Source organism: Clarias gariepinus, chromosome 2, assembly GCF_024256425.1.
Source record: "Clarias gariepinus isolate MV-2021 ecotype Netherlands chromosome 2, CGAR_prim_01v2, whole genome shotgun sequence".
Lineage (NCBI taxonomy): Eukaryota > Metazoa > Chordata > Actinopteri > Siluriformes > Clariidae > Clarias > Clarias gariepinus.
The window spans coordinates 12,787,642-12,803,068 of record NC_071101.1 but is presented as its reverse complement, the minus strand read 5'-3'; the positions used below and the strand labels follow the sequence as shown (position 1 = coordinate 12,803,068).

General features: G+C 40.5%; 13 non-coding genes and 1 pseudogene across 13 annotated transcripts; all 14 read left to right on the top strand.

Annotated features, from left to right (window-relative positions):
• The first annotated feature begins 584 nt into the window (after positions 1–584).
• LOC128518236 (U4 spliceosomal RNA) lies at positions 585–725 on the top strand. Its single transcript, XR_008357694.1, has one exon. It is a non-coding gene; the product is annotated as a U4 spliceosomal RNA (small nuclear RNA).
• A 1,220-nt stretch (positions 726–1,945) lies between these two features.
• LOC128518128 (U4 spliceosomal RNA) lies at positions 1,946–2,086 on the top strand. Its single transcript, XR_008357590.1, has one exon. It is a non-coding gene; the product is annotated as a U4 spliceosomal RNA (small nuclear RNA).
• Positions 2,087–2,743: 657 nt separating this feature from the next.
• Positions 2,744–2,884, top strand: LOC128518235 (U4 spliceosomal RNA). The gene has a single exon (XR_008357693.1). It is a non-coding gene; the product is annotated as a U4 spliceosomal RNA (small nuclear RNA).
• A 1,220-nt stretch (positions 2,885–4,104) lies between these two features.
• LOC128518127 (U4 spliceosomal RNA) lies at positions 4,105–4,245 on the top strand. The gene has a single exon (XR_008357589.1). It is a non-coding gene; the product is annotated as a U4 spliceosomal RNA (small nuclear RNA).
• Positions 4,246–4,902: 657 nt separating this feature from the next.
• Positions 4,903–5,043, top strand: LOC128518234 (U4 spliceosomal RNA). Its single transcript, XR_008357692.1, has one exon. It is a non-coding gene; the product is annotated as a U4 spliceosomal RNA (small nuclear RNA).
• Positions 5,044–6,263: 1,220 nt separating this feature from the next.
• On the top strand, positions 6,264–6,404 carry LOC128518126 (U4 spliceosomal RNA). The gene has a single exon (XR_008357588.1). It is a non-coding gene; the product is annotated as a U4 spliceosomal RNA (small nuclear RNA).
• Positions 6,405–7,061: 657 nt separating this feature from the next.
• Positions 7,062–7,202, top strand: LOC128518233 (U4 spliceosomal RNA). The gene has a single exon (XR_008357691.1). It is a non-coding gene; the product is annotated as a U4 spliceosomal RNA (small nuclear RNA).
• Positions 7,203–8,422: 1,220 nt separating this feature from the next.
• LOC128518125 (U4 spliceosomal RNA) lies at positions 8,423–8,563 on the top strand. Its single transcript, XR_008357587.1, has one exon. It is a non-coding gene; the product is annotated as a U4 spliceosomal RNA (small nuclear RNA).
• A 657-nt stretch (positions 8,564–9,220) lies between these two features.
• Positions 9,221–9,361, top strand: LOC128518232 (U4 spliceosomal RNA). Its single transcript, XR_008357690.1, has one exon. It is a non-coding gene; the product is annotated as a U4 spliceosomal RNA (small nuclear RNA).
• A 1,220-nt stretch (positions 9,362–10,581) lies between these two features.
• On the top strand, positions 10,582–10,722 carry LOC128518124 (U4 spliceosomal RNA). The gene has a single exon (XR_008357586.1). It is a non-coding gene; the product is annotated as a U4 spliceosomal RNA (small nuclear RNA).
• A 657-nt stretch (positions 10,723–11,379) lies between these two features.
• Positions 11,380–11,511, top strand: LOC128518143 (uncharacterized; annotated as a pseudogene).
• Positions 11,512–12,731: 1,220 nt separating this feature from the next.
• Positions 12,732–12,872, top strand: LOC128518123 (U4 spliceosomal RNA). Its single transcript, XR_008357585.1, has one exon. It is a non-coding gene; the product is annotated as a U4 spliceosomal RNA (small nuclear RNA).
• Positions 12,873–13,527: 655 nt separating this feature from the next.
• LOC128518231 (U4 spliceosomal RNA) lies at positions 13,528–13,668 on the top strand. The gene has a single exon (XR_008357689.1). It is a non-coding gene; the product is annotated as a U4 spliceosomal RNA (small nuclear RNA).
• A 1,220-nt stretch (positions 13,669–14,888) lies between these two features.
• LOC128518108 (U4 spliceosomal RNA) lies at positions 14,889–15,029 on the top strand. Its single transcript, XR_008357570.1, has one exon. It is a non-coding gene; the product is annotated as a U4 spliceosomal RNA (small nuclear RNA).
• Positions 15,030–15,427: the final 398 nt, after the last annotated feature.

The following is a 15,427-nucleotide window of genomic DNA, read 5'->3' as shown; positions in this document are numbered from 1 at the left end:
GCGTTGATAAATGTAGACAGTGCAGCTACCTCTTTTTCAGGTTTGTTTCATGAATGCGTATGATATGCTAGTTGCAAAACACACTAATTCAACATGTGCCTATGGTGAAATTATGTTCTATCTTTTCTAGGCTCCCATGCACATGTTCTGACAATATTTCATTGTCTTTAGTTGAAACACAGTTCAAACGCAATGTCTGAATAACATCACTCTTTGTTCATTAAATTATTTATAGCATTTCGATTTCAAGTGACCTCCGTTAGCATTGTGGGCTCTTCTTCGGTCAGTGGAAGGGTACCACCAATTTCGTCTCCAGATGTGCCTGTCGTGTTTAGCCACGCCCCTTTTGCTACTGGAGCGGAAACATTTTATTTCTATTTCATTCCACGTAGGTTACTCCATGTATGTTTTTCAGAAGATTTGCTAAATGTTTTGTTATCGGTAACAATATTGAAAGTCTAAGCTCAGTCGAATGATTTCATGAGTGATTGACATGTTACCACCTGAGCCATGTAGTTTTGTGTTTACCATCCTGGACTGTCTCTTTTGTGAATGTTGGCATGTGTCGTTGAGCCGCAGTCCCTATCCTTGCGCAGAGGCAATATCGTAGCTGATGAGGTTAATCCGAGGCGCGATCATTGCTAGTTGAAAACTTTACCCAATACCCCGCCTGGATGACTTGAAAGATAGTCAGCCGTGGCAATTTTTGATGGTCTTTAACAGGACCCTTTAAGATCTGTTAAAAAAAGATTGGTTGCTTAATTCGTCGGAGCTGGTAATAATTGCATATTTTGGTGGTTGTTCCGTTCCCGAACGCATTGTTATTAATAAAGATTTTCATTCCATGTCGATTACTCGACATGTTTTTTAGAACATTTGGAGAATGTTTTGTTCTCGCTCACAATATTGGATGTGTAAGCACAGTCGAATCACATTTTCAAGGTAGGAAGAGCGATTGTTTAATTTGTCCGAGCTGATAGCAATGGCTCGTTATGTTTAATGCCGTTTGTTTAGCATTTGTGTTATGCTTCAGAACGAATTGTTAATGTATAGTTTTGAACGTACTCGCTGAAGATCCAACACGATCCGTGCCAGACGCAGCAAAGCAGTCCCAGAACATAAACGCGCCTCCTTCTCGTTTCACGGTCGTTACAATGATGTTTCTTTAAAAAAACATTTTTTTGCGAATGTAAACGTACAGAGGCTTAAGCTTGAAGATCACCTTGAACTTCTGGACGTCGTTGGTAGCTGTTTCCGTTCGTATGAGCTTTCCGTTCAACGTGAATTTAATTTTTCTCCTACGGCATGGGACTTTTTAATCATGTAAAATGGCTGTCTAAATGATTACAAGATTGAGCATGCACACCTGTGATGCCAATTGCAAAACACGCTACAATTGAACATGTCCTTCTGGTCAAATTATCGACCTTTTTCCCTGGGCGTATACCAAGCAAGGTGTCCGAGCAGTTTTCATTGTTGAAATTTGTCAGTCGTATCAAAATTCAAAAGCAATGTCTAATTTCCATTACTTGGTTCATTCAATTATTTCAAGTGATTTCAGTGAGCATTGTGGGGTTTTCTACGTTCATTGGAAAGGTACCACGAAATGTGTGCACAGGTGTACCTGTGACTTTACTGGGCATTGTGGGTTTGTCTTCATTCAGTGGAAGTGTACAACCAAATTCGTCCACAGGTGTTTTTACCTCCGCTCCTTCATGCTGGAACAGCTAAATAGGAGGAGACTTATTTCTATTCCATTCCATGTATCATACTCGACATGTTTGAAAAGTATTGGTCTCAATATTGAAAGTCTAAGCTTGAGCTATGAGTCGAATGATTTTATGAGTGGTTGGCATATTACCGCTTGAGCTATGTGGTTTTGTGTTACCATCCCGGAGTGTCACTTTTGTGAATGTGGGCACGTGTCGTTGCGGCCGCGATCTTTATTCTTTCGCAGAGGCAATATCGTAGCTTATGAGGTTAATCCGAGGCGCGATCATTGCTAGTTGAAAACTTTACCCAATACCCCGCCTGGATGACTTGAAAGATAGTCAGCCGTGGCAATTTTTGTTGGTCTCTGACGAGACCCTTTAAGATCTGTTAAAGGAAGATTGGTTGCTTAATTTGTCAGCGCACTTCAAGGTGTTTCGTTTCAGAACGCGTTGATAAATGTAGACAGTGCAGCTACCTCTTTTTCAGGTTTGTTTCATGAATGCGTATGATATGCTAGTTGCAAAACACACTAATTCAACATGTGCCTATGGTGAAATTATGTTCTATCTTTTCTAGGCTCCCATGCACATGTTCTGACAATATTTCATTGTCTTTAGTTGAAACACAGTTCAAACGCAATGTCTGAATAACATCACTCTTTGTTCATTAAATTATTTATAGCATTTCGATTTCAAGTGACCTCCGTTAGCATTGTGGGCTCTTCTTCGGTCAGTGGAAGGGTACCACCAATTTCGTCTCCAGATGTGCCTGTCGTGTTTAGCCACGCCCCTTTTGCTACTGGAGCGGAAACATTTTATTTCTATTTCATTCCACGTAGGTTACTCCATGTATGTTTTTCAGAAGATTTGCTAAATGTTTTGTTATCGGTAACAATATTGAAAGTCTAAGCTCAGTCGAATGATTTCATGAGTGATTGACATGTTACCACCTGAGCCATGTAGTTTTGTGTTTACCATCCTGGACTGTCTCTTTTGTGAATGTTGGCATGTGTCGTTGAGCCGCAGTCCCTATCCTTGCGCAGAGGCAATATCGTAGCTGATGAGGTTAATCCGAGGCGCGATCATTGCTAGTTGAAAACTTTACCCAATACCCCGCCTGGATGACTTGAAAGATAGTCAGCCGTGGCAATTTTTGATGGTCTTTAACAGGACCCTTTAAGATCTGTTAAAAAAAGATTGGTTGCTTAATTCGTCGGAGCTGGTAATAATTGCATATTTTGGTGGTTGTTCCGTTCCCGAACGCATTGTTATTAATAAAGATTTTCATTCCATGTCGATTACTCGACATGTTTTTTAGAACATTTGGAGAATGTTTTGTTCTCGCTCACAATATTGGATGTGTAAGCACAGTCGAATCACATTTTCAAGGTAGGAAGAGCGATTGTTTAATTTGTCCGAGCTGATAGCAATGGCTCGTTATGTTTAATGCCGTTTGTTTAGCATTTGTGTTATGCTTCAGAACGAATTGTTAATGTATAGTTTTGAACGTACTCGCTGAAGATCCAACACGATCCGTGCCAGACGCAGCAAAGCAGTCCCAGAACATAAACGCGCCTCCTTCTCGTTTCACGGTCGTTACAATGATGTTTCTTTAAAAAAACATTTTTTTGCGAATGTAAACGTACAGAGGCTTAAGCTTGAAGATCACCTTGAACTTCTGGACGTCGTTGGTAGCTGTTTCCGTTCGTATGAGCTTTCCGTTCAACGTGAATTTAATTTTTCTCCTACGGCATGGGACTTTTTAATCATGTAAAATGGCTGTCTAAATGATTACAAGATTGAGCATGCACACCTGTGATGCCAATTGCAAAACACGCTACAATTGAACATGTCCTTCTGGTCAAATTATCGACCTTTTTCCCTGGGCGTATACCAAGCAAGGTGTCCGAGCAGTTTTCATTGTTGAAATTTGTCAGTCGTATCAAAATTCAAAAGCAATGTCTAATTTCCATTACTTGGTTCATTCAATTATTTCAAGTGATTTCAGTGAGCATTGTGGGGTTTTCTACGTTCATTGGAAAGGTACCACGAAATGTGTGCACAGGTGTACCTGTGACTTTACTGGGCATTGTGGGTTTGTCTTCATTCAGTGGAAGTGTACAACCAAATTCGTCCACAGGTGTTTTTACCTCCGCTCCTTCATGCTGGAACAGCTAAATAGGAGGAGACTTATTTCTATTCCATTCCATGTATCATACTCGACATGTTTGAAAAGTATTGGTCTCAATATTGAAAGTCTAAGCTTGAGCTATGAGTCGAATGATTTTATGAGTGGTTGGCATATTACCGCTTGAGCTATGTGGTTTTGTGTTACCATCCCGGAGTGTCACTTTTGTGAATGTGGGCACGTGTCGTTGCGGCCGCGATCTTTATTCTTTCGCAGAGGCAATATCGTAGCTTATGAGGTTAATCCGAGGCGCGATCATTGCTAGTTGAAAACTTTACCCAATACCCCGCCTGGATGACTTGAAAGATAGTCAGCCGTGGCAATTTTTGTTGGTCTCTGACGAGACCCTTTAAGATCTGTTAAAGGAAGATTGGTTGCTTAATTTGTCAGCGCACTTCAAGGTGTTTCGTTTCAGAACGCGTTGATAAATGTAGACAGTGCAGCTACCTCTTTTTCAGGTTTGTTTCATGAATGCGTATGATATGCTAGTTGCAAAACACACTAATTCAACATGTGCCTATGGTGAAATTATGTTCTATCTTTTCTAGGCTCCCATGCACATGTTCTGACAATATTTCATTGTCTTTAGTTGAAACACAGTTCAAACGCAATGTCTGAATAACATCACTCTTTGTTCATTAAATTATTTATAGCATTTCGATTTCAAGTGACCTCCGTTAGCATTGTGGGCTCTTCTTCGGTCAGTGGAAGGGTACCACCAATTTCGTCTCCAGATGTGCCTGTCGTGTTTAGCCACGCCCCTTTTGCTACTGGAGCGGAAACATTTTATTTCTATTTCATTCCACGTAGGTTACTCCATGTATGTTTTTCAGAAGATTTGCTAAATGTTTTGTTATCGGTAACAATATTGAAAGTCTAAGCTCAGTCGAATGATTTCATGAGTGATTGACATGTTACCACCTGAGCCATGTAGTTTTGTGTTTACCATCCTGGACTGTCTCTTTTGTGAATGTTGGCATGTGTCGTTGAGCCGCAGTCCCTATCCTTGCGCAGAGGCAATATCGTAGCTTATGAGGTTAATCCGAGGCGCGATCATTGCTAGTTGAAAACTTTACCCAATACCCCGCCTGGATGACTTGAAAGATAGTCAGCCGTGGCAATTTTTGATGGTCTTTAACAGGACCCTTTAAGATCTGTTAAAAAAAGATTGGTTGCTTAATTCGTCGGAGCTGGTAATAATTGCATATTTTGGTGGTTGTTCCGTTCCCGAACGCATTGTTATTAATAAAGATTTTCATTCCATGTCGATTACTCGACATGTTTTTTAGAACATTTGGAGAATGTTTTGTTCTCGCTCACAATATTGGATGTGTAAGCACAGTCGAATCACATTTTCAAGGTAGGAAGAGCGATTGTTTAATTTGTCCGAGCTGATAGCAATGGCTCGTTATGTTTAATGCCGTTTGTTTAGCATTTGTGTTATGCTTCAGAACGAATTGTTAATGTATAGTTTTGAACGTACTCGCTGAAGATCCAACACGATCCGTGCCAGACGCAGCAAAGCAGTCCCAGAACATAAACGCGCCTCCTTCTCGTTTCACGGTCGTTACAATGATGTTTCTTTAAAAAAACATTTTTTTGCGAATGTAAACGTACAGAGGCTTAAGCTTGAAGATCACCTTGAACTTCTGGACGTCGTTGGTAGCTGTTTCCGTTCGTATGAGCTTTCCGTTCAACGTGAATTTAATTTTTCTCCTACGGCATGGGACTTTTTAATCATGTAAAATGGCTGTCTAAATGATTACAAGATTGAGCATGCACACCTGTGATGCCAATTGCAAAACACGCTACAATTGAACATGTCCTTCTGGTCAAATTATCGACCTTTTTCCCTGGGCGTATACCAAGCAAGGTGTCCGAGCAGTTTTCATTGTTGAAATTTGTCAGTCGTATCAAAATTCAAAAGCAATGTCTAATTTCCATTACTTGGTTCATTCAATTATTTCAAGTGATTTCAGTGAGCATTGTGGGGTTTTCTACGTTCATTGGAAAGGTACCACGAAATGTGTGCACAGGTGTACCTGTGACTTTACTGGGCATTGTGGGTTTGTCTTCATTCAGTGGAAGTGTACAACCAAATTCGTCCACAGGTGTTTTTACCTCCGCTCCTTCATGCTGGAACAGCTAAATAGGAGGAGACTTATTTCTATTCCATTCCATGTATCATACTCGACATGTTTGAAAAGTATTGGTCTCAATATTGAAAGTCTAAGCTTGAGCTATGAGTCGAATGATTTTATGAGTGGTTGGCATATTACCGCTTGAGCTATGTGGTTTTGTGTTACCATCCCGGAGTGTCACTTTTGTGAATGTGGGCACGTGTCGTTGCGGCCGCGATCTTTATTCTTTCGCAGAGGCAATATCGTAGCTTATGAGGTTAATCCGAGGCGCGATCATTGCTAGTTGAAAACTTTACCCAATACCCCGCCTGGATGACTTGAAAGATAGTCAGCCGTGGCAATTTTTGTTGGTCTCTGACGAGACCCTTTAAGATCTGTTAAAGGAAGATTGGTTGCTTAATTTGTCCGCGCACTTCAAGGTGTTTCGTTTCAGAACGCGTTGATAAATGTAGACAGTGCAGCTACCTCTTTTTCAGGTTTGTTTCATGAATGCGTATGATATGCTAGTTGCAAAACACACTAATTCAACATGTGCCTATGGTGAAATTATGTTCTATCTTTTCTAGGCTCCCATGCACATGTTCTGACAATATTTCATTGTCTTTAGTTGAAACACAGTTCAAACGCAATGTCTGAATAACATCACTCTTTGTTCATTAAATTATTTATAGCATTTCGATTTCAAGTGACCTCCGTTAGCATTGTGGGCTCTTCTTCGGTCAGTGGAAGGGTACCACCAATTTCGTCTCCAGATGTGCCTGTCGTGTTTAACCACGCCCCTTTTGCTACTGGAGCGGAAACATTTTATTTCTATTTCATTCCACGTAGGTTACTCCATGTATGTTTTTCAGAAGATTTGCTAAATGTTTTGTTATCGGTAACAATATTGAAAGTCTAAGCTCAGTCGAATGATTTCATGAGTGATTGACATGTTACCACCTGAGCCATGTAGTTTTGTGTTTACCATCCTGGACTGTCTCTTTTGTGAATGTTGGCATGTGTCGTTGAGCCGCAGTCCCTATCCTTGCGCAGAGGCAATATCGTAGCTTATGAGGTTAATCCGAGGCGCGATCATTGCTAGTTGAAAACTTTACCCAATACCCCGCCTGGATGACTTGAAAGATAGTCAGCCGTGGCAATTTTTGATGGTCTTTAACAGGACCCTTTAAGATCTGTTAAAAAAAGATTGGTTGCTTAATTCGTCGGAGCTGGTAATAATTGCATATTTTGGTGGTTGTTCCGTTCCCGAACGCATTGTTATTAATAAAGATTTTCATTCCATGTCGATTACTCGACATGTTTTTCAGAACATTTGGAGAATGTTTTGTTCTCGCTCACAATATTGGATGTGTAAGCACAGTCGAATCACATTTTCAAGGTAGGAAGAGCGATTGTTTAATTTGTCCGAGCTGATAGCAATGGCTCGTTATGTTTAATGCCGTTTGTTTAGCATTTGTGTTATGCTTCAGAATGAATTGTTAATGTATAGTTTTGAACGTACTCGCTGAAGATCCAACACGATCCGTGCCAGACGCAGCAAAGCAGTCCCAGAACATAAACGCGCCTCCTTCTCGTTTCACGGTCGTTACAATGATGTTTCTTTAAAAAAACATTTTTTTGCGAATGTAAACGTACAGAGGCTTAAGCTTGAAGATCACCTTGAACTTCTGGACGTCGTTGGTAGCTGTTTCCGTTCGTATGAGCTTTCCGTTCAACGTGAATTTAATTTTTCTCCTACGGCATGGGACTTTTTAATCATGTAAAATGGCTGTCTAAATGATTACAAGATTGAGCATGCACACCTGTGATGCCAATTGCAAAACACGCTACAATTGAACATGTCCTTCTGGTCAAATTATCGACCTTTTTCCCTGGGCGTATACCAAGCAAGGTGTCCGAGCAGTTTTCATTGTTGAAATTTGTCAGTCGTATCAAAATTCAAAAGCAATGTCTAATTTCCATTACTTGGTTCATTCAATTATTTCAAGTGATTTCGGTGAGCATTGTGGGGTTTTCTACGTTCATTGGAAAGGTACCACGAAATGTGTGCACAGGTGTACCTGTGACTTTACTGGGCATTGTGGGTTTGTCTTCATTCAGTGGAAGTGTACAACCAAATTCGTCCACAGGTGTTTTTACCTCCGCTCCTTCATGCTGGAACAGCTAAATAGGAAGAGACTTATTTCTATTCCATTCCATGTATCATACTCGACATGTTTGAAAAGTATTGGTCTCAATATTGAAAGTCTAAGCTTGAGCTATGAGTCGAATGATTTTATGAGTGGTTGGCATATTACCGCTTGAGCTATGTGGTTTTGTGTTACCATCCCGGAGTGTCACTTTTGTGAATGTGGGCACGTGTCGTTGCGGCCGCGATCTTTATTCTTTCGCAGAGGCAATATCGTAGCTTATGAGGTTAATCCGAGGCGCGATCATTGCTAGTTGAAAACTTTACCCAATACCCCGCCTGGATGACTTGAAAGATAGTCAGCCGTGGCAATTTTTGTTGGTCTCTGACGAGACCCTTTAAGATCTGTTAAGGGAAGATTGGTTGCTTAATTTGTCAGCGCACTTCAAGGTGTTTCGTTTCAGAACGCGTTGATAAATGTAGACAGTGCAGCTACCTCTTTTTCAGGTTTGTTTCATGAATGCGTATGATATGCTAGTTGCAAAACACACTAATTCAACATGTGCCTATGGTGAAATTATGTTCTATCTTTTCTAGGCTCCCATGCACATGTTCTGACAATATTTCATTGTCTTTAGTTGAAACACAGTTCAAACGCAATGTCTGAATAACATCACTCTTTGTTCATTAAATTATTTATAGCATTTCGATTTCAAGTGACCTCCGTTAGCATTGTGGGCTCTTCTTCGGTCAGTGGAAGGGTACCACCAATTTCGTCTCCAGATGTGCCTGTCGTGTTTAACCACGCCCCTTTTGCTACTGGAGCGGAAACATTTTATTTCTATTTCATTCCACGTAGGTTACTCCATGTATGTTTTTCAGAAGATTTGCTAAATGTTTTGTTATCGGTAACAATATTGAAAGTCTAAGCTCAGTCGAATGATTTCATGAGTGATTGACATGTTACCACCTGAGCCATGTAGTTTTGTGTTTACCATCCTGGACTGTCTCTTTTGTGAATGTTGGCATGTGTCGTTGAGCCGCAGTCCCTATCCTTGCGCAGAGGCAATATCGTAGCTTATGAGGTTAATCCGAGGCGCGATCATTGCTAGTTGAAAACTTTACCCAATACCCCGCCTGGATGACTTGAAAGATAGTCAGCCGTGGCAATTTTTGATGGTCTTTAACAGGACCCTTTAAGATCTGTTAAAAAAAGATTGGTTGCTTAATTCGTCGGAGCTGGTAATAATTGCATATTTTGGTGGTTGTTCCGTTCCCGAACGCATTGTTATTAATAAAGATTTTCATTCCATGTCGATTACTCGACATGTTTTTTAGAACATTTGGAGAATGTTTTGTTCTCGCTCACAATATTGGATGTGTAAGCACAGTCGAATCACATTTTCAAGGTAGGAAGAGCGATTGTTTAATTTGTCCGAGCTGATAGCAATGGCTCGTTATGTTTAATGCCGTTTGTTTAGCATTTGTGTTATGCTTCAGAATGAATTGTTAATGTATAGTTTTGAACGTACTCGCTGAAGATCCAACACGATCCGTGCCAGACGCAGCAAAGCAGTCCCAGAACATAAACGCGCCTCCTTCTCGTTTCACGGTCGTTACAATGATGTTTCTTTAAAAAAACATTTTTTTGCGAATGTAAACGTACAGAGGCTTAAGCTTGAAGATCACCTTGAACTTCTGGACGTCGTTGGTAGCTGTTTCCGTTCGTATGAGCTTTCCGTTCAACGTGAATTTAATTTTTCTCCTACGGCATGGGACTTTTTAATCATGTAAAATGGCTGTCTAAATGATTACAAGATTGAGCATGCACACCTGTGATGCCAATTGCAAAACACGCTACAATTGAACATGTCCTTCTGGTCAAATTATCGACCTTTTTCCCTGGGCGTATACCAAGCAAGGTGTCCGAGCAGTTTTCATTGTTGAAATTTGTCAGTCGTATCAAAATTCAAAAGCAATGTCTAATTTCCATTACTTGGTTCATTCAATTATTTCAAGTGATTTCGGTGAGCATTGTGGGGTTTTCTACGTTCATTGGAAAGGTACCACGAAATGTGTGCACAGGTGTACCTGTGACTTTACTGGGCATTGTGGGTTTGTCTTCATTCAGTGGAAGTGTACAACCAAATTCGTCCACAGGTGTTTTTACCTCCGCTCCTTCATGCTGGAACAGCTAAATAGGAAGAGACTTATTTCTATTCCATTCCATGTATCATACTCGACATGTTTGAAAAGTATTGGTCTCAATATTGAAAGTCTAAGCTTGAGCTATGAGTCGAATGATTTTATGAGTGGTTGGCATATTACCGCTTGAGCTATGTGGTTTTGTGTTACCATCCCGGAGTGTCACTTTTGTGAATGTGGGCACGTGTCGTTGCGGCCGCGATCTTTATTCTTTCGCAGAGGCAATATCGTAGCTTATGAGGTTAATCCGAGGCGCGATCATTGCTAGTTGAAAACTTTACCCAATACCCCGCCTGGATGACTTGAAAGATAGTCAGCCGTGGCAATTTTTGTTGGTCTCTGACGAGACCCTTTAAGATCTGTTAAAGGAAGATTGGTTGCTTAATTTGTCAGCGCACTTCAAGGTGTTTCGTTTCAGAACGCGTTGATAAATGTAGACAGTGCAGCTACCTCTTTTTCAGGTTTGTTTCATGAATGCGTATGATATGCTAGTTGCAAAACACACTAATTCAACATGTGCCTATGGTGAAATTATGTTCTATCTTTTCTAGGCTCCCATGCACATGTTCTGACAATATTTCATTGTCTTTAGTTGAAACACAGTTCAAACGCAATGTCTGAATAACATCACTCTTTGTTCATTAAATTATTTATAGCATTTCGATTTCAAGTGACCTCCGTTAGCATTGTGGGCTCTTCTTCGGTCAGTGGAAGGGTACCACCAATTTCGTCTCCAGATGTGCCTGTCGTGTTTAACCACGCCCCTTTTGCTACTGGAGCGGAAACATTTTATTTCTATTTCATTCCACGTAGGTTACTCCATGTATGTTTTTCAGAAGATTTGCTAAATGTTTTGTTATCGGTAACAATATTGAAAGTCTAAGCTCAGTCGAATGATTTCATGAGTGATTGACATGTTACCACCTGAGCCATGTAGTTTTGTGTTTACCATCCTGGACTGTCTCTTTTGTGAATGTTGGCATGTGTCGTTGAGCCGCAGTCCCTATCCTTGCGCAGAGGCAATATCGTAGCTTATGAGGTTAATCCGAGGCGCGATCATTGCTAGTTGAAAACTTTACCCAATACCCCGCCTGGATGACTTGAAAGATAGGCAATTTTTGATGGTCTTTAACAGGACCCTTTAAGATCTGTTAAAAAAAGATTGGTTGCTTAATTCGTCGGAGCTGGTAATAATTGCATATTTTGGTGGTTGTTCCGTTCCCGAACGCATTGTTATTAATAAAGATTTTCATTCCATGTCGATTACTCGACATGTTTTTCAGAACATTTGGAGAATGTTTTGTTCTCGCTCACAATATTGGATGTGTAAGCACAGTCGAATCACATTTTCAAGGTAGGAAGAGCGATTGTTTAATTTGTCCGAGCTGATAGCAATGGCTCGTTATGTTTAATGCCGTTTGTTTAGCATTTGTGTTATGCTTCAGAATGAATTGTTAATGTATAGTTTTGAACGTACTCGCTGAAGATCCAACACGATCCGTGCCAGACGCAGCAAAGCAGTCCCAGAACATAAACGCGCCTCCTTCTCGTTTCACGGTCGTTACAATGATGTTTCTTTAAAAAAACATTTTTTTGCGAATGTAAACGTACAGAGGCTTAAGCTTGAAGATCACCTTGAACTTCTGGACGTCGTTGGTAGCTGTTTCCGTTCGTATGAGCTTTCCGTTCAACGTGAATTTAATTTTTCTCCTACGGCATGGGACTTTTTAATCATGTAAAATGGCTGTCTAAATGATTACAAGATTGAGCATGCACACCTGTGATGCCAATTGCAAAACACGCTACAATTGAACATGTCCTTCTGGTCAAATTATCGACCTTTTTCCCTGGGCGTATACCAAGCAAGGTGTCCGAGCAGTTTTCATTGTTGAAATTTGTCAGTCGTATCAAAATTCAAAAGCAATGTCTAATTTCCATTACTTGGTTCATTCAATTATTTCAAGTGATTTCGGTGAGCATTGTGGGGTTTTCTACGTTCATTGGAAAGGTACCACGAAATGTGTGCACAGGTGTACCTGTGACTTTACTGGGCATTGTGGGTTTGTCTTCATTCAGTGGAAGTGTACAACCAAATTCGTCCACAGGTGTTTTTACCTCCGCTCCTTCATGCTGGAACAGCTAAATAGGAAGAGACTTATTTCTATTCCATTCCATGTATCATACTCGACATGTTTGAAAAGTATTGGTCTCAATATTGAAAGTCTAAGCTTGAGCTATGAGTCGAATGATTTTATGAGTGGTTGGCATATTACCGCTTGAGCTATGTGGTTTTGTGTTACCATCCCGGAGTGTCACTTTTGTGAATGTGAGCACGTGTCGTTGCGGCCGCGATCTTTATTCTTTCGCAGAGGCAATATCGTAGCTTATGAGGTTAATCCGAGGCGCGATCATTGCTAGTTGAAAACTTTACCCAATACCCCGCCTGGATGACTTGAAAGATAGTCAGCCGTGGCAATTTTTGTTGGTCTCTGACGAGACCCTTTAAGATCTGTTAAAGGAAGATTGGTTGCTTAATTTGTCAGCGCACTTCAAGGTGTTTCGTTTCAGAACGCGTTGATAAATGTAGACAGTGCAGCTACCTCTTTTTCAGGTTTGTTTCATGAATGCGTATGATATGCTAGTTGCAAAACACACTAATTCAACATGTGCCTATGGTGAAATTATGTTCTATCTTTTCTAGGCTCCCATGCACATGTTCTGACAATATTTCATTGTCTTTAGTTGAAACAGTTCAAACGCAATGTCTGAATAACATCACTCTTTGTTCATTAAATTATTTATAGCATTTCGATTTCAAGTGACCTCCGTTAGCATTGTGAGCTCTTCTTCGGTCAGTGGAAGGGTACCACCAATTTCGTCTCCAGATGTGCCTGTCGTGTTTAACCACGCCCCTTTTGCTACTGGAGCGGAAACATTTTATTTCTATTTCATTCCACGTAGGTTACTCCATGTATGTTTTTCAGAAGATTTGCTAAATGTTTTGTTATCGGTAACAATATTGAAAGTCTAAGCTCAGTCGAATGATTTCATGAGTGATTGACATGTTACCACCTGAGCCATGTAGTTTTGTGTTTACCATCCTGGACTGTCTCTTTTGTGAATGTTGGCATGTGTCGTTGAGCCGCAGTCCCTATCCTTGCGCAGAGGCAATATCGTAGCTTATGAGGTTAATCCGAGGCGCGATCATTGCTAGTTGAAAACTTTACCCAATACCCCGCCTGGATGACTTGAAAGATAGTCAGCCGTGGCAATTTTTGATGGTCTTTAACAGGACCCTTTAAGATCTGTTAAAAAAAGATTGGTTGCTTAATTCGTCGGAGCTGGTAATAATTGCATATTTTGGTGGTTGTTCCGTTCCCGAACGCATTGTTATTAATAAAGATTTTCATTCCATGTCGATTACTCGACATGTTTTTCAGAACATTTGGAGAATGTTTTGTTCTCGGTCACAATATTGGATGTGTAAGCACAGTCGAATCACATTTTCAAGGTAGGAAGAGCGATTGTTTAATTTGTCCGAGCTGATAGCAATGGCTCGTTATGTTTAATGCCGTTTGTTTAGCATTTGTGTTATGCTTCAAAACGAATTGTTAATGTATAGTTTTGAACGTACTCGCTGAAGATCCAACACGATCCGTGCCAGACGCAGCAAAGCAGTCCCAGAACATAAACGCGCCTCCTTCTCGTTTCACGGTCGTTACAATGATGTTTCTTTAAAAAAACATTTTTTTGCGAATGTAAACGTACAGAGGCTTAAGCTTGAAGATCACCTTGAACTTCTGGACGTCGTTGGTAGCTGTTTCCGTTCGTATGGGCTTTCCGTTCAACGTGAATTTAATTTTTCTCCTACGGCATGGGACTTTTTAATCATGTAAAATGGCTGTCTAAATGATTACAAGATTGAGCATGCACACCTGTGATGCCAATTGCAAAACACGCTACAATTGAACATGTCCTTCTGGTCAAATTATCGACCTTTTTCCCTGGGCGTATACCAAGCAAGGTGTCCGAGCAGTTTTCATTGTTGAAATTTGTCAGTCGTATCAAAATTCAAAAGCAATGTCTAATTTCCATTACTTGGTTCATTCAATTATTTCAAGTGATTTCAGTGAGCATTGTGGGGTTTTCTACGTTCATTGGAAAGGTACCACGAAATGTGTGCACAGGTGTACCTGTGACTTTACTGGGCATTGTGGGTTTGTCTTCATTCAGTGGAAGTGTACAACCAAATTCGTCCACAGGTGTTTTTACCTCCGCTCCTTCATGCTGGAACAGCTAAATAGGAAGAGACTTATTTCTATTCCATTCCATGTATCATACTCGACATGTTTGAAAAGTATTGGTCTCAATATTGAAAGTCTAAGCTTGAGCTATGAGTCGAATGATTTTATGAGTGATTGGCATATTACCGCTTGAGCTATGTGGTTTTGTGTTACCATCCCGGAGTGTCACTTTTGTGAATGTGGGCACGTGTCGTTGCGGCCGCGATCTTTATTCTTTCGCAGAGGCAATATCGTAGCTTATGAGGTTAATCCGAGGCGCGATCATTGCTAGTTGAAAACTTTACCCAATACCCCGCCTGGATGACTTGAAAGATAGTCAGCCGTGGCAATTTTTGATGGTCTCTGACGAGACCCTTTAAGATCTGTTAAAGGAAGATTGGTTGCTTAATTTGTCAGCGCACTTCAAGGTGTTTCGTTTCAGAACGCGTTGATAAATGTAGACAGTGCAGCTACCTCTTTTTCAGGTTTGTTTCATGAATGCGTATGATATGCTAGTTGCAAAACACACTAATTCAACATGTGCCTATGGTGAAATTATGTTCTATCTTTTCTAGGCTCCCATGCACATGTTCTGACAATATTTCATTGTCTTTAGTTGAAACACAGTTCAAACGCAATGTCTGAATAACATCACTCTTTGTTCATTAAATTATTTATAGCATTTCGATTTCAAGTGACCTCCGTTAGCATTGTGGGCTCTTCTTCGGTCAGTGGAAGGGTACCACCAATTTCGTCTCCAGATGTGCTTG